This window comes from Rousettus aegyptiacus, unplaced genomic scaffold, assembly GCF_014176215.1.
Source record: "Rousettus aegyptiacus isolate mRouAeg1 unplaced genomic scaffold, mRouAeg1.p scaffold_m13_p_1, whole genome shotgun sequence".
In the NCBI taxonomy this organism is placed as follows: Eukaryota; Metazoa; Chordata; class Mammalia; order Chiroptera; family Pteropodidae; genus Rousettus; species Rousettus aegyptiacus.
Genome location: NW_023416284.1, coordinates 173,463,277 through 173,490,240, shown reverse-complemented (window position 1 = coordinate 173,490,240; position 26,964 = coordinate 173,463,277). Strand labels below are relative to the sequence as shown.

Genomic DNA, 26,964 nt, shown 5'->3' with positions numbered 1-26,964 from the left:
AGCAGTTTTATTTTTATTGCCCCCAAATGGAAACCCCAAAGTCCTTCAATTAGTCAATGGTTAAATGAATTGTGGAACATCCATACAATGGTATATACATCTTAGTATTAAAATGGAATGTTCTGTTGATATAACAAAATGAATGGATCTTAAGGGCATAATGATGAGTGAAAAAGCCAATCTCAAGAAATAACATAATATATAATTCCATTTATTTAGAATACTCTCCAAGAACCAAAATTATAGTGATAGAGAACAGAGCAGTGGCTGCCAGGGGTTAAGGTTGAGGGAAAGGTATGACTATATAGATGGTCCCTGACTTACTATGGTTTGACTTTATGGTGTGAAAGCAATACACATTCAGTAGAAATGTACTTCAAACTTTGAATTCTGATCTTTCTCCTGGACTAATGATATGTGGTGCAATACTCTCTTGTGATGCTGGGCAGCTGCAGCAAGGTACCATGAGATGGTAAACACCAAAGTTCTACCGTGTACTATGTTGCCAGTGTTTCCAAACATTGTTTTGTACTTTTGCATCCTATCATACCTACAAATCCCTGATCCGCGTCTCTTGCTTCTGGTGAGAAGAAAAGGAAGACAATTACTCTGAGGTAAAAGTCAACATAACTGCCCGACCATAGGTTAATACAAGTGCTCTGAGCACGTTCAAGGTAGGCCAGGCTAAGCTTTGGTAGGTTAGGTGTATTAAAGGCATTTTCGACTTATATTTTCAACTTATGATGAGTTTATTGAAATGTAACTCCATTGCAAGTTGAGGAACTTATGTATGGGGTAACACAAAAGAATTTCTTTGTAGTAATGAAACAATTCTCTTTCTATATCCTGACTGTGATGGTTACAAGAATTTATACACATGATAAATGATATAGAACTATAAATGCACAAGCACCAACGAATAAATCATGTTGTAAAAAGGGAGGGAGGGAAAAAGGCAAATAGATGTCTTAAAAAACTTCAGTGGCTTCTATCTCACCCTGAATAAAATCTAAAGTCCTTACTACAATTTAATGATGCTATAAGAAAAGCATACACTTGGATCTCATCTACCCTTCTTCCTCTCTCTTAGCCTCTTAGCTCCAACTGCAATGGCCTTCTTGCTCTTGGAACATGGCAAACTGCTCCCACCTAAAGTCCTCTGAATTTACTACTGTCTCCACTTGGAGGGCTCTTTCCCTTCATCACTTCATTCAGGTACCTGCTCAAATGTCATCTAATCAGAGATGTCTTCCCTGTCTCCCCCCATATGAAGTGACGTCTTCTTCCTCTTTCTTTCCCCATAGAAACCTTAAAACCAGCAAAGAGAATTCAAATATCTTCCTCACCTGTAACTGCCCCCGTGGTTTGTTCTCATATTAGTGAATGGGAGGCACTACACTAAGCGCCCAAGTACTCAAGACTAGGGCATGTGCAATCCCTTCCTGCTTTATTTACTTCACACTCAGTAGTCTCTTCTTAAATTCATCACCCACTCTTAATCACAGTCCTAATTCAGATCCTTATTGACTTTCAAATGCCTGCCCTTCCCTCCCAAGCCTGACTCTTTCTTAAATATTTTCTATACTGAAGCCCGAGAAGTCTTTCTAGAATGTTAATTTAAGCATTTGCCTTCCATCATTTATAAGATGAAGTCAAATCTATTTTACAAAGCATACAAATATCTTCGTGCTCTGTCTTCTAATTTTCCACCTCACTTCCTATTAACGCACTGCTGGTGCCTAATGCACTGTGGAACTACTTAGTTACAGAATACATGTGGACTTCCCTATCTCCATCCTTCACACGTTTGTCTCTCTGACTGAAATGGCCTCTTCTCCCAACTTGTCCTTTTCTTCCTCATCTATCTAACACACTCAGATTAAGCATCACCTTTCCTAGGAAATTTCCCTCTAATACCCCTTCATTCCTCACTGAGCCAGACGCTCCTGCAGATTCCTCAAGTGTTTTATGTTTTAACCCTGTCACTGTAGTTGTTACAGAACAGCATAGTAGGCAGTATATATCTCTTGTAGGCAAGAACTGTATTTTACTCACTCATCTCTCCATCCTTGTCACCTAGCAAAGTACCTGGCACACGGTAGGAACTCAAAACTAGTGGATCAGCGAATTAGACTGACTAATAAAGAATGAGAGATGAGACACAGTGGAAGAATGAGTCAGGCAAGATTTCCTGCATTAGCCAGCTATTCTGCACAGGTGTGTCATAGAAGGCACGTGAAACAAACTCTATGGAGTTTCTTGTTATTCTTTTGCTCTTGCAATATCCTATAAAAGTTGAAGTACTAATCCTGTGGGTTGGTTTGGCTAAGATCACCAGTTCAATATTCCCACCAGTTACCTTCCCCCCCAAAGTACTTCTTGTTCCACTTACAGAACTACAGCAACTGCTCTCAACAGTCATCCTATAAATTCATGCCACTGTTCATGAGGGGAAAATCTCATAAAGAGAATGAGGATGTCTCACTCAGGCCAACTGATCATGCAGCTAGAAAAATCTCAAAAAAGAAAAAATTGGTAAGAAAAAGGAAGTTCAATCAATACATGTCAATACATTTTTATGTGTAAAAAAAGCAAAATGATCTATGAATGGGAATTTTTTTTGAAATCTCCATTTCCACGTGTTTATTTTTCCTTTTCTTTATTTTTCCTTTTCTTTCCTTTTCTCCATTTCCACATGTTTATTTTTCCTTTCCTTTTCATTGTAAAGTGGCAAATGGTACTTGGCCAAGTACAGTTCAGGCATGTGCTAGTCACAAGGGAGAAACAGTAAGTTACTCTCAATACAGGACCTGTACTTCCACCAACTTTTGTCTGACAGTGATCCCTTAGATAATCCCCTTCAGTACTTTTTTTCTTCAATTCTAGCAACTTCTTAACTGTGATGCCTCCATACATGTGGCTTAAGGTCCAAAGAGTAGACATTCATGTTTATCGAATCACTAATTGCTTTTAAAAAAATTAACCAAGCAATTATACCACAATTTGTATTCAATGGATTAAAATGAAATACACACTGTTTTGAATTCCTTTTAAAAAGCAAGTTTTCTTCCTCTATTGCTAAATTCTCTACAACTATTTGCTAGTGATGAGTTAATACCAATAAAAACCTATGTTCAGAAAATGAAAGCATACCAAAAAATTCCATAAAATGTCAATATGAAAACAAGTATCTATCTTTATATTACAGATTTGAATATTAACTTTTAATGGGAGGTTTCTTCAATTTAAATGTTTATACATTTGATTATTGGTTTATTTGTTGCATGTAAGATCAACCACTGCAAATGGCAAAAAAGCAAAATTAACTTGACCCATCTGAAAGGACCTGAAAATACGTTAGGGTTTCAAAATAATGGTTTTTAATGAAAACAAAAAAATGAAACTTTTGTGTATACACATATAAACAACCATTCACACAACATGTTGACTTTGCTAACAGCAAAACTATTTAGCAATAAAAATAAGACTGAAAAGACCAATATGTATCTCACAATTCTTTTTGCATTAATAAGTCATTTATCTGATGATTAATGGCTGGATCTCCGTCACTATTTGTGCTCCTGACTTTATTTCACAGACTGCACAAAAACTGCCTATGGCTAAGACTAGGGTATCACCTCTAGGATTAGAGATTTCACATACACGTTACAAAATGTTCTAATTATAATTACCAAAATGCAAGTGATTTTTAAACAGTTTCAACAGCAAAAACAGCAATTGGATTTATATTTCAGTAATAAGTTAGTTGTATTACTTTACTAACGGGAAAAGTTCTGGAATATACTAATTAATCAGTAAACAAAGGGAGTTATTAATATGTTAAAATGTTATTACACAAACAGCATTTAATATTAGTAGAGCAAAATATTCTACAATAATCATTCCAGTTGACTCAATGGATTAAAAAGTCTTTAGGAAAATAAAAATCAAAGCGAAAGATCTCACTTAATCCAGTAACAAACACTGGAAAATTTACCATTATATCCCCTTCGAATATAAAATGTGGACATAGAAAAAAGTATTGCTGAAATTATGGAAAAAATTTTAACCAGCAATTTAGAAAACGTACAAAGATCTTTTTATACAGATAAAGTGGCACAAGATTTATGCTATTATATTTAAGCTCGTATTTGTTGTGTTTGCAAAATCTGATTCATGTCAATTTTCTAATATTTTTCATGTAAAAGAACTAAATTATGGATTGTGGACTACTTTCAAAGTGAAAATGTGGGCTTCTTCAAAGGAATGGGTAAGAAAAATACAAAGAATAGTTTGCATATTTGAGATTAAAAAATGATGGTGATATTTATTTCATCCTTAGTCTACAGAGTTTCAATATATTAAACAGTATAGAAATTATTTCCCTTTCATTCTATTTGTTGAGGAAAAAAGGAGTGAACAGGTACCCTGAAGGAAAAACCTAACAAAGCAAAATTCCAATAAAATCACTTCCTATTATTTAAACTACATATATTTAATTAACTAGAACAAGGATTGGCTTGTTCTATTTGAAAGATTAATACTTTTAAAAATTAAACTTGACTAAATAGAAGGTGCTCAAAAACAAGGCCAATATAAGAAAGTTACAGAAAAGAAAAGCTGCAGCACAGGACATCATGGGATGTATTTTACATTTTGACTACTACTTATTGATGCCTACTAGGTTCCAAGAACCAGATACGGTGCTAGCTAACATTAAGAAACACAGATAATGTGATTAAAACTACTATGCAGCATGTTACTATACATATGCATTTTTCAAAAGGAAAGTCCTAGGCTCAAAGAGTATGAGTCTGAGACCACAGAGCTATAATCAGCAGTAGAACTTGGATTTGAACTTGGTTTCCTCTGACTTTACAGACCAGGTCTTTTCTTACTACTTCTCACTGACTCCCAACATGGTAAAAGTAAATATTTAGTTTAAAAGGTGGAGACTGACAAACTGACAGAGAGACCAACTCAAAATCAAAAGTAATATTTTCTTAAATTGCTGAGAGCATTAAAACTAGGTAAACTCTCTTCTATCTCCCCAGTTCCTATCAGAATTGTTTTTGTTGATTTCTCTGACTAAACAAAACTGGCCTGGTGTGAGAACCAAATTTTGCAAGGTCAAGATGCTGATTCAAGTTTTTGTTTGTACTGGCAAATATTTTCTCTCATTGATAGGGAATGGAAAATCCTTCCACTCAATTGCCATCAGCTCTATACTGATAAAACAAGCAATATCTCTGGCCTGCCTGACTGGCAAACTGACAGGAAGCAAACTTGTGATGTGCTTAATTCTGCAAATACTAAAAAGGTTAACATTAAGATATTAAAGGTTAAGAGAAACTTTTCTTAATATAAACGTTAGATAAACCGTTAATCTAAAACTCAAAATAAGTATAATTCAGATGGAAGTATAGTAAATAAACCAGGGAATAAGTAGAATTTACTAACCAAAAACTACTCTTTCATACACTTTTTTTTTTTTTTGCAATAATTCATTGTCATTTTCCCAGAACCTTTTTCTTCCTTACCAGCCAAATACACAAATTAAATGGTCAGAATTACCCGCGCCACACACAAAATTACCAAGTTTTTGATGGTAGTCCTAATAATCTCTGTACTATACCTAGAAGTGTGACATTGTTTTTGATTTATTGTTTTGGCAAGGTTAGGCAGAGGGAGGCTGGCTGCAGGGATCACACACTTTCACAGATTAATTCTTTTGAATAATTCTATTAATCAGGAGTAGAATTCGTATAATTCTACCAAAATCTCTGTTAAATTCTACATCTTTACTCTTGCTTCTCTCCTCTGTCTCTCTCTGCTAGACCTTTCCAACCTCTACTCTATTTTTTGGCTTCTGTGACTTATACTAGGACTTTTTTTTTTTTCTTTTTAAGTTAAATAAGAATACTATTTTCTTTAATGAGGCAATTAAAATACTACAAATTCTTATAATGCCCTCATCCATGTTGTACCTGTTTGTGGATAAATCAAACTTTCTGAAGCCACCCAAACTGGTATTCGGCAGTAATATCCTTTTCCAGTGGTAGGTTGTTACAGTTTAAAGTAAGAAAACAAACCACAAGAGTATAAAAATATTCAATTGTATGTATTTTTATCTCATTTCTAAAATAGTATTGTTATGCCAATTTTGAACATAAAGCAATTTGTCCTATACATGTTTGTGGGGAATTTTTTCAAAAGCCAAGAAATATTTTGTACAAACGACTAAAGGGCTTAGAACTTAAGGGAAGTATTAAGCTTTAGGAAAGCTAAAACTATTCATTAGGCAAAGGATAACTTGCCACAGATCAGGAAAAAGCTGACCAGTGCTAAGATTTACATTGAAAAATAGTTAAAGTAGGTTGGGGTGGGGTGGGATGTTTTCCCTTTTCTCTGAGGAGACCAATATTCCCCACATCAGAGCAATGCAAAAAACTGAGTGAGCCATTTAATTCATAAAGCCAATATAAATCTACCGTTTCACTGAAACTACCTTAGATAATATAAACTTGTCTTTTTAACAGTCAGAGCACATCATTATGTATGAATTATTTTTTCTACTCTGCTTTTCTAAAACTGCTATTCGCTGTAATGTCAACAATTCACAAGGAATAGATTAATGAACACTAATCTAGCTGCAAATGATTACTCTTTTCTTCCTTTCAATTTCCAGGATATTTAAAATAATTTTGGCTAGATTCAAAAAACGGCTTTCAGAAGATTTTGCATGACATCTTAGCCTGTGCTTAAAACTAAAGATTCAAAGACTTATGTCCGGTATATCTACTTTTTAGACTCAGAAGATACTTACTATATAACAGTTGTGATACACAGAAAAACTATCACTAAGAACCACTCAACTTTTTCTTGAGCTCCTAACTACAGACAGGCACAGAAGATATGGTGAAGTCAAGACTGAGGAAAATAAGACATGGTCTGTCCTTGAGAATCTCTGTTTAGTTATCACCCAATAGAAAAATGAAAAACTACTGCAATTAGACTGGTTATTCCACTCTTCTCTCAAAAAACTCATTCACGATTTGCATTATTTTTTTTATCTTTGTAAGTTTTCCTTAATACTTTGTAAATTCTTTGAATTACCAATCTTCACACAATAAGAGTAATAAATAATGACAAAAGCAAATCCTTATTGAATCCTTATTGAATACAATATCCCAGACACTGTACTAAATGTTTTACAAGTAATTTCTATGAACCGGAATCTTAAAAAAAATATTTCTATTCTAACTTGTCATCCAGCTCATCAATCTGTATAACAAGATGTATTGCAATGCTCCCTCATCAGAAAAAGGAAGAATGGAGGTTTACTCCTAACGTCGCATTGACTAGATAACGTGTATAAACTCCTCAGAAAATACTACTGACTATAAGGTACAGTTGCAGACAAGACTGCTTTAGTTGTTCAAACAAAATGTAGATTAAGCAATATTCCACTCGGTGCTATGAGTACTTCTTGGAAGGGTCACCAACTTCAACTATGTTTTATAGAACTCCAGACAGGTGGTAAAAAAAAGTTGCAATTTACTGAGACCCTACTATATATCAGATAATTTACACAAAATATATTATTTATCATCACAATAACCTTGTAGATATTACAATTTACAATTCATTTTACAGAGAAGAAAACAAGCTCAGAGAAGCTGAGAAATTTTAACTGGCCTCAAATCACAAAGCTAATAAGTGGCAAAACCAGGAGAGTAAACTCCAAATTTTCTAGTGAGCCACAAAGCCACTTTCTGAAGTAATAATCATAGGAAATCACTATTAATTGAAACTCTGTAATTCTTAAGTACAAGCATAATCCTTGTTCTGAAGTCTATTCTTAATCAAAGAAAAAATGTAAGGGATAGTTTCTGTTTTTCAAAGCAAGGATAATTAATATCCATTATGCAGCTTTTAAAAGAGCAAATATACAATGTTAATTCCCCAATAGCCTTTTGTTTTTTTTTCACACAGTAGTTTTTTTCTCCCAGACACACTACATTTTACTTACTTATTATGCCTTCCACTACAAAATGTAAATTATGAGGATAGAAATTTTGTCTGATTCGGATCTCCTTCTGAAACACTCGCTTGTTGACTGACACTTCTTCCAGTGCTTTTAACAGTAATTCATTCTCTTCCTGAGGACTAAGAAATTAGAAACTACATATGCTGTAAAATAAGTCAAAAAATCCAACTGAAAAGTCTACGTGGAATGTATAACTTTAATGTAGCCAGCTAGAAGTAGTAAGTACTACTTAATGCTAAACATGGTGTTTTGAGGGATGGAATACTTAGTAAAGAAAAAGACAGCCATTCTTAATCTATCAAGATCATAGTCAAGTTCAGTGTATAACTAAAGAGGATATAAAAACTATAGTACTGGCTACCCTATGAGTACTTACTCAGGTTTTTTAGCTATCTGATTAAGTAAGTATCCTTGATTTTTTAGGATCAGAATCACAAAAAATGAAATGTTAAAATACAGTAAGTATTTTGGAAATATGATCCAGTGATAAATATGAACATATATATATATTCAAATTTCAAACAATTTCAATGTCTCCAAATCCTTACCATATAAATACAGAGAATTTAAAATAAGATGACATATACTGTCAGGGTCTACCGAAAGATCCAGAGCAGATCTCTCTAGTACAGTTCAGCATGATCACTCTCCTATACTTGGCAGCCATCACTACCCACATCTCCAAATTCCTAGCTGCCTAAAACTGTTCATCTAACCCTCTACCAGTATCTTACCCCCATCTTCTCCTGCTTATTACTATCTTGCCCCAATCTTTACATGTGCCTCTGTTATTACCTTAGAATCCTTCATTTTTGGAGAGTCTCAATCTTAGATGGATCAAATAAAGAGGACATAAATGAAACATGGAAAAAGTACTACTACTGTTCTCTGGGTCATTGGAGCCTGGCCAGGTAGAGATGTGATGGAATCGTAGCTTTTTTGAATTACAGTTTTATTTATGAACTTTACATAGTGTAAAGGTTATTAGGAACTTTTTAAAAAACATCTATAATAAGACAAAAATTCTCTTGTAAAGTATATTGATGATCTGTAAGATATAAACTTTTAGTCTTAATCAGTTTATACAATAATGCTATTTTAGAAAATTTGGACATTCCTCACAGACTTTTTTGGCATGAAACTCATGTCAGTTTCATGTAAATGGGTCTACATTACACCCATTTTTCAAAATACAGTTTGTTCATAAATATGCATGTACATTTCATTCTAAACAGTTTTTTAATAAAAGAATTTTCCTTACAAGGAAAACTACAAAAGCAGAATAAACTTTCATTTCTATTAAGACATACAAGACTAACCCTGTTAAGTTATTTACTCAAGTGTAATGTGTAATAAAGAAGCGATACTCAAAAATGGCATAATTGGGGATTTGGGTAGTACCTACTTACTACAGAATTTAAAAACCTCCATATGTCATGAGATATAATAATTCACATGCAAGTCTTAAACAATGTTCTTAGCTGAAGGCAAGCACTTCTTTCCACTAAAGAGAGGATCAAATGTAGGTACCATTTCAATCAAATGGGACTGATTCAAGTTAAAATTTTTCAGGAAATTTGGATCAGATGAGACTCTGATCATTTACCCACTTCTTAATGAGTTATGAAAGCACACGTTCTACTATGACAGTAAACTAAAGAGGGTTGCAAGGCTACATTTCAACAGTGTCCTTTGAGTATACTTTTAAACTCAGGAAAAGTTATTCCATGCACCCAAGAGAAAAATGAAATAATGGAGCATATTCAGTGGATGACTTATTATTCATCTAATTAACGCATTCAACTTTCAGTTGGTCCTTTAAAGATTTAAATCTTAAGTACCCTCTATTAAAAACTGAGATTTTAAAGGGGGGAAAAACCCCAATGAAGCTCTGAATCACTGGAATTTTTGTTCGATTTCCTGTTAACACACTGATAGTACCTTCTTCAATATACCCGTCCCACACACGTTTTTAAAAAGCTATAGAATCCTTTTAAAACTAACTTGGCCCTATTTTAACTTGCACCTCATTTATCTGACAATTCCTCCTATTGTTTCTAAGTGTTTAGTCAAGGTATATAATAAGATGAAAACGTTTTCCTTTATCAGAGAATGGTTTGAAAATCTAGTCTCAAACTTTCATCGCTTAAAATCAATCACGATTTCACTGTTACAAAAAGCTTAAAGGTATTTTTAAAAGGTGTCAACACTCTGCTACTGTACCAAGAGTGTGTGGTAAGCAGCAGTAACGTAAAAACTGAAAGCAAAAATTCTGTTCCATGCCCACCAAATTTCCCGGCCAAATCTGAAATTGCATAATGAGCAACATACTCTTCTGAGTGAGCTAAAGCACAAACCAATCCCTTTTATAAAACGTGAATCAACCTGACCTTAAAATCCGACACTTTACAAACTTACCTAAAACAGACAAAATGGATGCAAAATTATACTGCTTCACTGTTGCTTCGAATACAACCTTAGTGTTCAAGAACTTTCCAATGAATAAAGGCACTGAAAACAGCCTCACGCTGGGGACTAGAATTTCATGAACTCGAGAAACTCCTGTGAAGCTGCAAATTCCCCACTCTCCTGGACACCCCTCTTATCAGAAACATTTGAAGAATTTCTCCGCAACAATTAAGCTGCCTTGAAGAATGGAAACCTAACATCTCAAATATACTATATATGGAATGAAACACGGCCAAACACATAAATACAAACTCACACGATCTATGACACTTTGGTATACAACTCCGCCGGAGCAATCCCCACAGCATCAGCAACCGAAAGATACACCTGTCACCTGTTCAGCAATACCCAGACCCTCTCGGCCTTCCTGACAAAACCATAATCTTAGGGTTTGAGGCTGATTGAACAGAAAACTAGAATTACCCTGTGAAATTTAAGGGGCCACATTATCACGGGAGGGCTTGCTCCCCACTTTAAGAAGGCTACAGAAAACCAGCATTAGAAAGGGAACGACCTTCTCTCCCTAGACCCCCAGAGAACTCTCTCGGTCTCTCGCCGCAGTACCTCGCCTCTAAGTCATCTTTATCCGGACCACGGCTCCCCAGAAAGGAGTTTTCCTTCCTTCGCCCCCATCTCATACATGCCCCAGGGGCGGGCCGGGGGCACCGGGGCAGGCGGGGGCCCTCCCCACCCCCTGACACCCTCCCCCACCCGGGGCTGTCCCCGGCGCCCGACTCCAATGAGTCTCCCCCTCCCCCTACACACAAACTCCCGGGAGCCCGGGCCCGGCCCAGTGCTCCCCACCCCCACCCGGTCTGGAGGACTTGGGGGGCCTCCCTCTTCGCCTCGCCACTGGGGGAAGGAAGGAGGCGGAGGGAGGAACAGTGAGAGGAAGGAGCGGACGCCCCGCAATGGCCTTGCAAATCGACAGAGCCCCTTCCAGGCGAAGGGGGGTGCGGGGAGCCGAGGGGAGAGCCGGGGCTGCGGATCCCGCCGAGGCCCGGCTGCGCTGTCCGCTTACCCTTCGCCGCTGCCGCTTCCCCCTCCTCCTCCTCGGCCGCCGCCGCCGCCGCCTCTCCCACTAGGGCAGCCGTCTCCACCGTCGCCGCGGCCGCCTCCACCACCACGGCCGCCGCCAGCGCCGCCGCCGCCTCCGATTCCACCCGGCAGGGGGGACACCTCAGCCCTCCCTCCCTCCCCGCTCAGCCCCTCCGATCGGCCGCCGCCGCCAACTCCCTCCGGCCGCCGCCGCCGCCGCCGCTCGTGGCTGAGGGGGAGGGGAGAGGGTCGGGCTGGGTCGCCCCGCCGGCGGCTGCTGCAGATCAAAAACGATGGCTGGGTGGCGTCGCCGCTCCCGGCTCCTGGGCTCGGGCTCGCTCGGCCTCCCTACCTCCCTCTGCCCCCACCCCCCTCGCGCTCGCCTGCCCTCCCCCCACCCCCCCAGCTCTCGCTCGCTCTCGCCGAGGCTCTGCCAGCCCAGTGCAAATCAAAATAGTCACACAATATGGCGGCGCAGCCGCCGGCAAACACCGCGAGATCTGCGGCCGCTGCTGAGGCGGCGGCTGTGACGAGGCCTCCCCCAGCCGGGCGGCGGCGGCGGCGGCGGCGGCGCGGGGATGCTCGTACTCCGCCCTGCACCCCTCCCCCGACACTCGCAGACTCCACGCCTGTCTTGCCGAGGCTGCAGGAAGAACGCAGCCCCGCGGACTGGCGCGGGCCGCGGCCGGGGCTGTGCGAGAGAAGGCGCGGGATTCTTTCTCGTTCTTTTTTTTTTCCGGCCTCGCATACTTCGGAGGGGGGAGTACGTGTGTGGAGGTGGTGCAGGGTTTTCCCCTTCCACGGGGACCGACAGCAGCTTGGGCTGCAAGGAGAGAGGCGCTCCAGCTCCCGTCTGCTCAGCGCGTCCGGAAGCGGGCGGAGGGACCGGCCGAGCGCTCGGACCTGCGAGGCGGTCGGCGGCGCCTCGCGGGCTGGAGGCCTCGCGCTCGGGGCGGGGGCGGGCTCGACGCCGGGGCGCTGCGGCCGCCCCGCGCTCTCTCGGGGCCGGGGCCGGGGCCGGGGCCGGGGCGGGCAGCAGGTGGGCCCGCGACGCAGGCGGGCGTTTGGCCGCTGCGGGGCCGGGACACACCCCCTCGCAGCCGGGCGGCGCGGGAGCCGCGGCTGAAGGAGGTGACCCGCGCCGACCAGAGCCGTCCCCACAGTGTGCGGGAGACAGTTGTCAGAATCCTCAGCTTCGAGACTTGAAAAGAGTGTCGGGCTCGGAGTTTTCTTGAGCGCTTGGTGAAAAAAAAAAAGTCTAAATGCTGCAAAGGTTTTGTTGTTTCGATTTTGTTTGAATTGCACGTTCCTAGAAGTCCTAGCAGCAGAGCCAAAGACGCTTTAACTTAGGGGGAGAAGGGGAGACTTCTTTCTATCATCTTAAAGAAATATTTGTTTAATTTCCTCTAGAAAAAAAACGTGTTTAACACTCAGACATTTCTCAAATGTAAAATATTTATTTAAACAGTCTAGCGCTTTCATGGTGTCCAAAACACTACGACATTTATCTGTCTCTGTCCAAAATGTTCATATCTCTGCCAGTTTCTTCCTTGAAACAATTCTTGCTTACTCCCCAGAAGAATCTTTAAGGACCATTTTTATTCTTTCCAGTGTGAGCGCCAGAACTACAGTGAGAGCCTTAAAAGAAAAAAAAAAAAAAAAGTACAAGCTTCTCTCGAGTTATGGGACGTGTCCCAGTTCTTTTTCCCTCTTTTAAAAAATACCTGAAATCTTGGGGTATAGCACCATTTTAAAACCTTCACCACTCCGAAAGCCAAAAGTATTGTTATTTACAAGTCAGGATTTAAGTGTTTTCACTATCCACATTATTAAGAGATGTACATGTAAATTAGGATTTAAATAATGGAAAGACTGGTTTTATTTACTGATATGTAGTAAGAAATCATTGAACTTTAATATTTTACAGTATTCCTCTGAGGAATTATTTCCATACTCAATTTATGAAATGAGTTAGAGAAATTGTATCTATTATAACATGAATTTCATTTGTCTTTGAAAATATATAAAGCACAGAGCCAACAATTGCCTTTGAAATAGTAGGATTATGTATTTTATACAAAAATATTTTTAAAAATTTATTTAATGAAATGTATATGCATGTTTTTGATAGAAATATAATGCTTTATAAACTTAAGAATATGATAGGTATGAATAGGTCAAGTCTAAGAAACAGTGGGTGGCAGAGAAAGTATGTATAACAGTACATCCTCACACCAACATGGAACTGCTTTAACCTCCATCTCATGAGGAAGCATCAGACAAACCCAAACAAAGGAAAATTCCATAAAATAACTGGTCCGTATTCTTAAACACTGTCAGTGTCAAAAAAGACAAAACAAATAAAACTAAACCGCAGATCAAAGGAAATTAAATGCAATATGTAACACTGAACAGGATACTTTACTGGAGGAGAAAAATGCTATAAAAGATATTATTGACATAATTGATGCAGTTGGAATATGGACTATAGGTAGAAGTATTGTATGTTAAACTTCCTGAATATGTTATGTACAAGAATATCCTTATAAGAGAACACACAAATATTAAAAGGCAAAGGACATTATGTATGCAATTTTCTCCCAAATGGTTCAGAAAATTACACATACATCACATGCCTACATATCTTTCCTTCTCCCATATACATATACAGAAAGAGGGAGATTGACAATCTTAAAATTGGTAAATCTAGGTTATTCTTGTTATTGAAGAATCAACATTATTTCTGTTGAGGTTGGAATATGATGAAAAAGAGGTTATTGTAAAATAAAGGTTTAAAATGAGCCATAAAGAAGGACTTCCAACAAATGAGGTTTCCAAAATACAAGAATAGATTGGTTCCTAGAAAAATGATTCACAAGACAGAAGATATTTGCTTTTTTGGAGTCTATAATAAAATTATAGCTCATTTTTCAGTGTCTTAACTGTTTTGATGCTTTAAGGTGGTGGTATACATTTTTTTATTTTGGTCAAAAAATATTAAATTTACTATCAACCATTTTTAAGTATAGCATTCAGTAATATTAAGTATATTCAAATTATTGTGCAATAACTCTCTAGAACTTTTTCACCTTGCAACACTGAAACTCTATACCCATTAAACATTAAATCCCTCTAATTGTCCCTCCAGCCCTTGGCAACCATAGGGTATTTTTGAATTCTAAAAAATGTTTAAATATTTAAAAACTTGGTGAATATGGCAGTTTCTGTACTATTTTTGCAATTTTTCACTCTTCAAAGTTATTGCAAAATTAAAAGCTTTAAAAAGCAAAGAGCTTTAAATTGCAGAGTTCTATTGACTAATAGGAGGAATGCAGTGAGGTAGACAGGTAGGGAGAGAGAGAAAGAGGGAGCGAGAGAAAGGAGGGGAGGGAGGGAGGTTGGGAGGAGAGAGAGGAGATCCTTTTATAATGAAATTTCTTGTGTGTTTCCCAGTAACAGATGGGGTTTTGGTCATTCAACTTTTACTTCTTCCCTATTTAATCTACTTGCATTTGGAACAAAAATAGTCAGGAACCCTTCTATATTTGGTAAGTGCAATTTCCATATTTAATGATCCAATAACTAACTATTCAGTGTGTATTATCTACAAGGCTATGGTGAGAAAATAAGAGGGAATAAAAATAGTATGTTTTTTAGGTGTTTTCTGTAGTGATTACAGAGATGAGATATAATCCCTGAAGAGCCTTTTAGTCTAGTACTGTCTGAGACAGTGGCCACTAGCTTCCCATAGCTGTTTACATTTAAATTTATTAAATAAAATGAAAAATTTAGGCCCTCCAATTGCACCAGCCACATATCAAGTGCTCATTAGCCATCTTCACAGAAAGTTCTACTGAGCATCACTGGCAGTAGAGGAGATTACAATGTATAAATAACAACAATACAAGGTAGATGGTGATAAACACCATAGAAGCTTAGGGAAAGGAGAGGTTACTTTGCAGAGTGCGGAAGTAGGGGAAACGTCATGGATAGTTTCAAGAAGACTGCTTATGGACAGGAGGAGGTGGAGCAAGAGCATTCCAGGTAGAGGAAACATGAACAAAACAGGAAAGGGAGAGTCATACTTGAGGGACAACACAATTCTGTAGGTTTGCAACACACGGTATGTAAAGGATGGTATGGCTGTATAGAAACACAAATGCTGAGCTGCTGAACATGGACTATTCTCTAGGCAACAGGGAGTTGCTAATGTTCTTTGGACGAGACAAAAGACATGATCAAATAGTTCTTTAGGGAAGATAATCTAGCAACATGTGTATGAAATGGATTAAGTTTGAAGGCATAACGACCACATAGCATTGCAATGGCCCAAATGAGAGATAATGAGGAGTTGACATAAAGTGGTCTATCAGCAGGATGTTTTCAACAGTATGTAACAAATCCCACTTCAAAACGGCTTAAGCAATAAGGATATTTATATCTCATGAATTTGGAAATTGCAGGATAGAGTAGACTTCAGGTTTGAAAGATTCAGAAGCTTAATAATATCATCAAGGACCAGGTTCTTTTCCTCTCTGCTCTGATGTCATTCTCTAGCTAATAGCAAGATGGTAATTGCAGTTCTGGGTATCGTATCTTGATGTCATAGTGTCCAGAGGGAGAAGAGAGATCTTAAGAGAGAGAAAACATTTTCCAGAACCACTTTCCCCACCCCTCTGCTGACTTTCCTCTCATTTCCTAGGCCATAGTTGAATCATATGCCCATTTATGAAGCAGTCCCTGATTTACATGATGGAATAAGAGTTGAGGAGTCAGAGACAGAGAGGTGAGAGTCGAAGATGACTTTAGGGTTTAAGCCTAACAGACCAGGGTATATAGGAAGAGGAGAGGTTATGGAAGGCAAGATAATGATTTCTATGATAGTCCTTTTAATTTGAGAGCCAAAGAGATACCTAGGTGGACATGATCAGCATGTGAAAACACAGGAATAAAGTTTGGAGTGAAAAATCAAAGTTGGGCATATACATTGGATGTCATTCGCAGAGAAAATGCCATGAGATTGCCAAAGGCGGAGAAGGGTGGAGAGTGTCTCCAGCACAGCCCTGGAGGATGAGATGGAAGCAGTAAAAAAAATTGGGCAGAGAAGTAGGCATCCCTGGGCCATGTATTGCACAGAAATCACAGGAAACGGATGGAGTTTTAAGGCCAGAAGTGCTAGGTTCTATGGAAAAGTTCAGAATGATGCAAACTTAGAAACATTGCATTGCCAACTAGAAGAAGGTCATTGTGACTTTTAAGAGAGTCGATTCATAATAATGTAGGAGCAGGTAGATTTCAGGAGTTAAGAAATGAGCAGATAGGTAGATAAAGCATGAAATAGAGACTATTCTTTTAAAAAGTTTGCTAGTCGTGAAAAGGAAAACTGCATGAATGAGAATGTTTATAGCAATATTTATTTATAAGTCTAAAAATTATAAGCACCTGAAATTTCTGAATATATTATTGTTTTAAAAATTAGAGTTTGTATGCTCAATTATATGTGATACAGTTATTTAAAATAATATTTAAAATTATAGAACAGTATGGAAAAATCTTTGTAAAACTAAGTGAAAGAAAAAGAAAGAAAACTAAAAAAGAAACACCAAACACATGGATTACAACACCAAGAAGTACATAAATACATGTGCACATAAAGATACTAGAAAAATATATAAAGTGATTATAATTGTCTTGGAGTTGTTGAACAATAGGTTATTTTCCTGCTATTTCCCAAATTTTGCGTAATATTATAGAATTTTATAACTAAAATATATGTATATATTTAAAAATATTAAATAAGAAAGACAGAGGATGGTAACATGAGGGTACTATAAGGCTGAAAAACATTTGCTTTTATTTGTTTGTTTATAGTTGACAGGAAATAAAAGAATTTGGCTATGTTTGTAGTTCGAGGTGAAAAATTCATAGAGCAAAAGAACGAAGGTGCAAGAATGAGGTGATGACTCTTGAGTATCCAAGAGTCATTGAAGACACAAAAGTAGAGTTTAACTTTTTAGGAGAAAGGACATTTTCTGACACAAAAATAAGAAAGAACATTCCAAAATATTTGTGTGTTATGTGTCTTTGTCTGTGTAAATTGAAAGTTGATTCTAAAATTTATGTGGAAATATAAAATTCTAGATTAACCAAGACAGTTTTGAAGAGGAACAAAATTAAAACACTTACACTACCAAATTTAAAGACTTATTAAAAGGCTTGGTGTTGTCGCAGGACAGACGAATACACCAAAGGAACTTAATAGAGAATTCACAAATAGAACATAATTTATGACGAAGCACTGTTGCAATTCAGTAAGGAAAGGATAATATTTTCAGTGAATGGTGCTGGAGCAATTGGCCACTTATACAGAAAGAAAGGTACTTGACTCCTACCTCATACCATATATAAAAATTAATTCAAGATGGATCATAGAACTAAACAGGAATTTTATAAAACAAAGTTTCTATTAATTAAAAGACATTATCAGGAGAGTGGGTATATCTGACAATGGACTCCTTTAGAATATGTAAAAAACTTCCATAAATCAATAAGAAAAAAAACTAAACAACTGAATTTTTAAAATAAGGAAAAACTCTTGAACAGGTACTCTTCAAAGATTTCCAAATGGCCAATAAATTCATAGAAAAGTGTTCGATAAAAATTTTTATCAGAGAAATGCAAATTAAAAACAGTGACATGTCACCACTTCCCCACCAGAATGGCTAAAATTAAAAAGCCTGCCAGTGCTGAGTGTTGACAAAGAAAGATATAGAGCAAACTGAATTCTTATACACTGCAGGTGAGAGTGTAAACCACATTGGAAAACTCTTTGACAATATCTAAATAACCCCAACATATGTCTACTCTGTGACCCAACTATGTTGGTTTATTTTATGTGTCAGCGTGGCTGAGCCATGGTGCCCAGACAGTTGGTCAAACGTTCTGGGTGTCTCTGTAAGGGTCTTTTGTATGAGATCAACATTTAAATTGGTGGACTTTGAGTAAAGCAGATTGCCCTCCATAATGTGGGTGGGCCTCATCCAATCGTTGAAGACTTGACCGGAACAAAAGAACAGCCTTCCCCTACGTAAGAGGAATTCCCCAGCAGATGGCTTTTTGACTTGACCTGGAACATCACTTCTTTCAGGTTCTCCAGCCCTGATGGCTTTTGAACTGAAACTGCAACTTTGGCTCTCCTAGGATCTCTAGCCTGCCAGCACTCATCTTGTAAGTTTTGAACTTGCCAGCCTCCATAATTATGTGAGCCAATTCCTTATTGTCTCTCTCTCTCTCTTTCTCTTCTATTTTGTTGGAGAACTCTGATTAATATGCAAATAATTTCACTCCTGGGTGTGTACTAACCAGAAGAAATAAGTGCATATGACAATCAAAAAGCATATACATGAATATTCATAGCATATTTATTCATAATAGCCCCAAACTGAATGTTCTTAGTAGTTTTATTCTTATTAGCCCCAAACTGACAACAACCCAAACATCTATCAAGAGGATAAATAGAGTACAGTATATTCATACAATGGAATATTACTTGACAATAAAAAAAGAACTAACTAACCCATTTTTTGATAGTCAACTGACTTTCAGTGAAAGCGCCAAAATAATTCAAGAGGGAGAGAGAACAGTTGTTTCAACAAATGGTACTGGGATATTTGGATATCTGTATGCAAAAGTGTGAAGTTGAAACTGTACCTCATGCCATGTATAAAAATTAGCTACAAATGGACCATAGACCTAAATGCTAAAACTTTAAAAGTCTTAGAAGAAAATATAGAGGTAAATTTTCATGATTTGGGTTGGGCAATGGTTTCTTAAGTATGGCATTAAAAGTATAAACAACAAAAGAAAATATAGATAAATTGGACTTTGTAAAAATTAAAAAGTTAGGTAATAGCCAGGAGATATGAGAACATATGTCCACACAAACACTTGTACGTAATATTTATAGCAGCATTATTTATAGCAGAATCAACCTGAATGTCCATCACCTGATAAATAGATAAATAAAATGTGGTATATCCATCCATCAATGAAATATTCAGCAATAAAAGGGACTGAAGCACCGATACATGTTATAACAAGGATGAACTTTGAACACATCGTGCTAATTGAAAGAAGCTAGTCACATATAATTATATGATTATATAGTGTGAAATTGCATTTATATAAACTGTCCAGAATAGGCAAATCTACAGAGACAGAAAGTAGATTAATAGTTGCTAAGGGCTGGAGGAACATGGAGTGACTTTTAATTGGTACAATGTGTCTTTTGGGATAATGAAAATGCTCTATAATTATATATTGGTGATGGTTTCATAACCCTGAATATGCTAAAGAACACTGAATTTTGTACTGTAAAGGGTGGATTTATGGTATGTGAACTAAATCTTAATAAAGCTGTTACATATTTGAAAAGAATTAATTACTGATATAAAGTAGATGGATCCCATAGACATTCTGAGATGAGAAAAAATCCATAGTACACATTATATGAGTTCATATGCGTGACGTTCAAGAATAGGCCAAACGAATTGATGGAGATACGAGTCGGAACAGTGTTTACCTCCAGGGAGTACGGAGGGAGGACAAGTCATAGGGGAGCCTACTGGATGGGGTACTAGAAATGTTCTACATCTTGATCTTGGTGGTGGTCATTTGGATTTAAATATATGCAAAAATTTACTGAGCTATGCACTAAAGTTAAGTGTGATTGAGGCACTTTACTAAATATATTGCACTTCAATAAAAATGTTAAAAAAAGAGAATGATGGATGACAATGTAGAGAAATTTAATCTTAGAAAACGAGGACACTAGTGAGGTTCTGCATCTTTTTACATATGTGGAAAACAAGGTCTTTTGCTCAGAATAAAAATGTTAGGAAGGGGTTTAAACACTTATTGGAAAGGAGAGAGTCATATGAAGGGAGTCATTCATTCTTATTTTTCTCTAGGGTAAATAAGGTGATTTATGTCGCATGCTCCCATGTGTACAACATATAATGTATATGTGTTGTGTGATGCCACTGTGGGGAGAAATATCGGAGGTAGTTATGAATAATTTTAAAACTTATTTCAGGAGAATAATAATAACAGAGATCCATGAGAAATCAACGGTCCTCTTTACCTACTTAGCTACACTTTGCCTCAGGACTAGACTTAAAAATAGAAAAATTCAGAATGTCTAATATTCTCATCTTCGTCTCTTCCTTTTACCAAATGTTTTAGACTCTTTAATAAAAAAATACATATTATTCAGAATAGTTTCTGGCTGCAAAATTAGCTATTGTTTACAATCTATAACAAAGTCACCTATCTTTAAGCTGGACTTGAGTATTTTAAGGCTCTTAAACCATTGTTTAAAAAATCTGTTATTTTCCAATAGTGGTGATTTTCATTTTTGATACTAAATTATGATGCAAAATCTCATCAGAAAATACTGCTACTCTCTGATGTAGAATTTGGCACATCGATTCACAGGTGTGATGCACAAATGTGTAGGAACTCAGAGCCTACAAAATTTCTCAATTGTAAACCGATATTTATTATACAGTGCTGTACAATTTATGAAGTTTTTTCACATACATTATCTGCTTTGTTCTTCATAGCTTCTTTTGTTATATGCATTATGACTACCAACACCAATTCACAACTGACGATCTTCAGGTTTGTGAGGTTAAATGACTTAACCAATCCAAAATAATTAGTAAGTGAACAGTGGGGCTTTGAACAGATCCTCTGACCCCATAGCTGAGGTCCTTTTCACCGGTACCATCATGCAAGACTCATTCTCTTTGCTTAAATAATTTACAATGGCGATAATAATAGGGTAGGCAGTTTAAGAGAAACAACTATACCCTGGGAGTTCAGAGCAGGAGGAGATCACAGGAAGGTTTCTTGGAGGTGAAACCTCAGATGAACCTTAAAGAAGGGATGGAATTGCAAAATAATAATAATAATAATAATAATAATAATAATAATAATAAATAAAAAAGAAAGGCATTCCAGGTGCTCGTGATAGCAGGAGCAAAGGTATAGAGTCAGAAAAGCATAGAACGTATTTTGGGAACATTAAGTAGTTTGGTTTTGCTGAACTGCAGGCGAAATCTAGGTTAGTGGTGGGAGACAGATAGAAAAGCCTAGCAATGCAAAATAAATTTGGTAGACTGTGGAATACCATTCAGGTTTTATGAACAATGGCTCTGTATTTCATCTATCTTCTATTCAGGGAGGGAAGGGAGAGAGAGGAGGTGGGGAAGACTGTAAAGCCGACTCTTACGGGGCAAAGGTATAGAGGACATGAACAAACCCGTGGCAATAAAAGGAAGAGTCAGAGCAAGAGAAATTTGATGGCAGATTTTTTTTTTCTCTCACTTTAGGCAAAGGAAATAAAGTAGGGGTTGAGGGAGAAAAAAGTTATCACAGAATACTCTGATTTTTGAGCCTGAATGAACGTATTTTGCGGAGGGGGTATGGTGGAAATGGGGTGGCATACTCTACTAGACAAAAGTCTTGTAACAAGGATTAAACAAACGAATGTATGTAAAATGTTTGCAACAGTTCTTGGCAATGTAGTGTATATATAAACGTGTTTTTTTGGTAATTATTTCTATAATCTTGAGACATGATTCGAATGTCGTCTATCATAAAGGAATATATTGGTAGATTATTACTACACAAAGTTAAAAAATTTCTGAAGGGGGTAAAATAAATTAAAAAATTAAAAGAAACATAAACTAGGAAAATATAGTATATATAATGAGCAAGTCAGTCAAACTTCAAGTATATTTCGAGCCTCTGCCATGGGTCAGGCATTACATTAGAGGCAGGCTACATAGTGTTAAAGATGATCTCAATCCTCATAGAGTTTATAGTCCATCTAGACTAATATCACTATTTCTGACATACAAAGGGTTATTAAACATCGTAAGATTAAAATCCCACAGGCCAACAAAGGAGATGAACAAATGCTGTAACTAGGTCATTTTAAAAAGTGTTGCTAATGATTGATAAACATAGGAAAAGAAATTCATTCTCAGTAGTCGATTCATTCAAAAACAGTGAAATTCAATTTTTAAATTGTTAATGGTTAGATTAAAAAAAATCAAAATCTCAGCGTTGGCACTGTGAAGACAGAGACATTTTTATACCTTGAAATGGGAGTAGAATTAGTATAAGCTTTTTATAAGGCTGTTTAGCAACATGTATTGGAATTTTAAATATGCAAACTGCTTGACCCAGTGATTTCACTCCTAGGAAGGAATAATTGGACATACATTTGAAGATATTTGTTCAAGGACGTTTACTTCAATCTTCCTTATAATTGGAAGAAATAAAAAAATAGAAAACAAACTGAATATATCTTAATATATAATAAGCTAAATTATAGTGCATTGATACAATAGAATATGATGCAATTATTAAAAAGGAAAATGTAGGTTTACATACATTGATGTGAAAAGATGCCACGATATTATATTAAATGATGAAGGTAAATAGATTGCATGATAGATTATTAAAAATACTCTGATCACCATTAAAACAGTGGGTTTGTTTCCCAATGTGGGAATATATAGAAAAAAGTATGGAAAGATAGACTCCAACACATAACATTGGGTGCTGACATTAAGGTAATGTTTGTTTAATTCTTTATACTTTTTTTGGGTGTTATTTTATGAATTTTAAAACAATAAATATGTTATTTATACATCAACAAACAAAATAAAACTCTTCAATAAAAATTAACAAAATAAAACCATGTTTCTTAAATATTTCCTTTCAAAAATCCTTTAGGAATATAATCTGTGTTTAACTACAATTATGACAATTGAAAATTTTAGTATTAGGACTTTCAGGTTTTGCACATTCATATTTTTTCCTGTCCTAAGTCAGTAGGGAAATCTTTTGTAAATAATAAACTATTTCAAGAATTCGGAACAAAATGATAATCACAGAGTACTGGCCTCATCTCCATGATGGTTAAAAGAACTGAAGGAAAAGAAACCTTGACTGGGCAGCAGATTAGAAAAACCTGAGCCATATTGGCCTTTGGTTTACAGTAGTGTGTGTGTGTGTGTGTGTGTGTGTGTGTGTGTGTGTGTGTGTGTGTGTGTTTTGGCGGGGGTTGGGATGTGGTGGAAGGGAGGAGAGACGGGGAGTTTGCATCTTCCTTGGTTTGCCATCTCTCTTAAAACTTTTCCCAAAATTGTATAAGTTTCCAAATATATAAGACTTTAGGGTACAAGATAACTCCTCCCCTTGACCCTGTCACTCTTCTCCCATTCTTGCTGAACCTAATCTTATTTTCACTGTTATCTGGATGTTAAGAACTTTGAGCTCTGCACCCATTATTGAGGGAAAGTGGCTGAAAATCCTTAACTCAATCCACTCTTTTGTGGGACTTAACGGTCCTAGTGCTTATCACATTTGCAACAGAATTGAGTGACTCCCAATGACTGCCCATGGATGAACAGAAGAGAATTGTGTTTCAGCCTCAGATCTTGGGGTGGTTGGAGGGAGCTGACTGCAGAGACTAGGGAGTGATCATAAGGAGTCAGTGATTTCATATAGGTCCCAAGCATGGTCTGAAAATGAAGCTGGCAAAAATATAATTGCCGTTGTGTAGAGAGCCACATTTTAAGACACTTAAGTTACAAACTACAAAATTAAGGTCATAGACTTTGTGTGGTCTCTCATGCCTTCATACATCTGTATGTGCAGGGTCACCCCATCCCCACTCCACTTTCTTGCCCTGGTGTACCCAGCAGGAGCACGATGCCCAGCACATAGTAAGTTTTCAAAAAGACTATTTAATCAAAATTTTATAGATCTATAAAATAGCACCCTTTCTTCCTTCCCTTTCTCTTGCTTCTCTTAGAGCAAAATTCCTACATAAATGAAAGAAAAGAAGACTTTGATTGTTTGGAGCCAAGGATGAGGAGAGGCACTGGATAATCTTCATGTTCCTAGACCTAATTATTGGTTCTAGCAAGGACTAGAAAAATTCACGAAATTTTACAAACATTTTTTTCCCAAAATAAATGTTGAAATCTTTGCTATTATAAAATGGAAAACCTTAAGAATTCTGAAGAACTTTATAATAATAAGTCTATGTATCTTAAATGGAGGAAAAAATGACGTTAAGGAAACAGTTGTAGACTCCAGTTTCAGCTACTATAGCATTTCTTTAAATAAAATATAAAAGAATGTTACCTCAGATTTATGAATAACTGCTTTGTCTATGTTACTCTCAAAACCAGCATTTCACTGAAGAACTTTGTGTTCTATTGTTTTTTTTTAACTAATTTTTTTTTGCACATGATTATGTCAAGATTTTTAGATTTTAACAACTCATCTACTCACAGCAAAGACTGGGTGGGACATTTGAGGTATGGAAATGATTAGGAGGTGCTTTTAAAATATTTAATGGTTCCCGAGTCTGACCAGTCCTGTGAGATTTGGGTAGAGCCCTTAGAAAAAGGAAATGTACTCAAAGTGACAAGCTAATGCAGTATTTGAATTTCAAGCTGTGATGAGCCAAGTAACATTATGGGCTCATGTAGCAGAATTTGATGTTACATTATGTTAATAATGCACACTGCTTCTCAACTCTATTCCATGCATACTAATAATCAGTATTTCAGAGAGATACTTGAACAGAAAGAAAGACATTTTATTCATGGCAAAATAGTTTCAAAAATTTTTAAGTGATGTTTCCAAATTCAGAAAGACTGTGGTACTAAGCTACTTTTAAACAAATCACTCTAGTCCTTCAGGTTAATGATGGGAGGGCCTGTGATCCTGATCATGGCACACCTGTGCTGTTCTCCGTATATAAATTAGGTATGTGTTATTAATTTGTAAAGTCATCCAACCAGAATTAAATATTTCAAACCAATGTTATATCCACAGATGAAAATATCTATTAAAATCAGATGGATTCTTAACATAGTTTTTCTCTTCCACTATAATACTTTTCATTTTCTGATATGTATGAAATATATAAAAATGTTCAGAGTTAGCTGTCCGGTCAAAGAAAAAAAATAAATCTCCATATTCACTTAGCATGAAAAAGGTTCTTTAAGTAAATCCCCAATGAAAAGTTATGATTGATAGTAATAATGGAGCTAGGCATGTTTTTTAAACTCAAAAACAGCATAAGTTGAAGGAATGTACTTAGCCAGTTATGGAATTAATCCCTCTAGCTGAGATTATCTTCAAAATTCTCAAACAGGTTCCGTCACGTGGGAGAATATAATATTTCATGGGCATTGCTCCTAAAATAAGAAAAATTAATGTTTCTCTGTGTGTTCGTGTATGCTTTAGACTTTGTAAAATGCCTTCCATTTTTTAATTCTTCCTTAAAATAGCATTAAACAGCACATAAAACAATCTCCGATTTATAAGTGAGGAAACTGAAATTCAAAGAGCTTAAATGACTGGTTCATTTAAAAGTAGAGTCTTGATTGAAAATGATGTTTTCTGATTGTAAAACTACATATTTCTTTTGCCAAATAAAATGCATTATCAAGGATTAACATACATATTTTCAGAAACATCTAGAACAGTAGTCCCTTTAGAGTAGCTGTGAATACGATCTTCTAAAATTCCTTAAAGTCAATTAATATTTTTTTCAACTAACTTGTGATTTAGTACCAAATGGCTTCTTTGGATGTTTTAAGTTGGTGGTCCTACTTTTTAGGCAAAACGAAATAAATGGATCATCGTTCTGTGAAAGATTCTGAAAATAATTATTTTCAGAATTTCCACAATGCAAGGTATTGTCACATAAAGCCATACGTTTTTAAATAAATAGGGAACCTGCAGTATAGTAAGAAAAAATACTAAGCAGAAATATCATAAATTTTATGAATATCAGCATCATTTTAAACAACATTATTTTAAAAATTCAGTCCTTCCTTAAAAAATATTGGTTTAAAAATTATGTAAATTGTACACAGTCGTTGAAAAAAATCAAAACAATGCATCAGGTTATAAATTAAAAAGTTTATGTTCCTCTTTCTACCTCAAATCATTATTTATGTGTCTGTATCTGGTTAGATCTTTGTCTAGTCACTCATTTCCAAAATAAAAAGGCAGACATGATGGCTACATCAAGGAGCATACATTTCACTCCTAGATAAGAAAACACACAGTTATAAAGGATATTATTGGGATAATTGAGAATTTAAAATTGATTCTATATTTGGTAATGGTATTATGTAGATAATAACTTTCCTCAGAATAATAATTGTATTGTGAATATAGAAAGTCCTTGCGTTTAGTGACTATGTCACGAAGTGTTAGGGGTGAAATATCAAGAGGTCTACGCCTAATCATCAAATGGTAGATGAAAGGAAGGAGGAAGAAAGGAATGAAGAGAGGGAGGGTGA

The 26,964-nt window shown here is 36.6% G+C and overlaps 1 protein-coding gene across 3 annotated transcripts in view; it reads right to left on the bottom strand.

Moving 5' to 3' along the window:
• TAB2 (TGF-beta activated kinase 1 (MAP3K7) binding protein 2) overlaps window positions 1-11,892 on the bottom strand; it is a 73,085-nt gene extending 61,193 nt beyond the window's left edge. For 2 of the 3 annotated variants that reach the window (XM_016160142.2, XM_016160143.2), the window contains exon 1: window positions 11,541-11,892. The gene's annotated coding sequence lies outside the window, so the exon portion shown is untranslated. The remainder of the gene's footprint in view (window positions 1-11,540) is intronic. The other variant, XM_016160145.2, reaches the window with a different exon arrangement.
• Window positions 11,893-26,964: the final 15,072 nt, after the last annotated feature.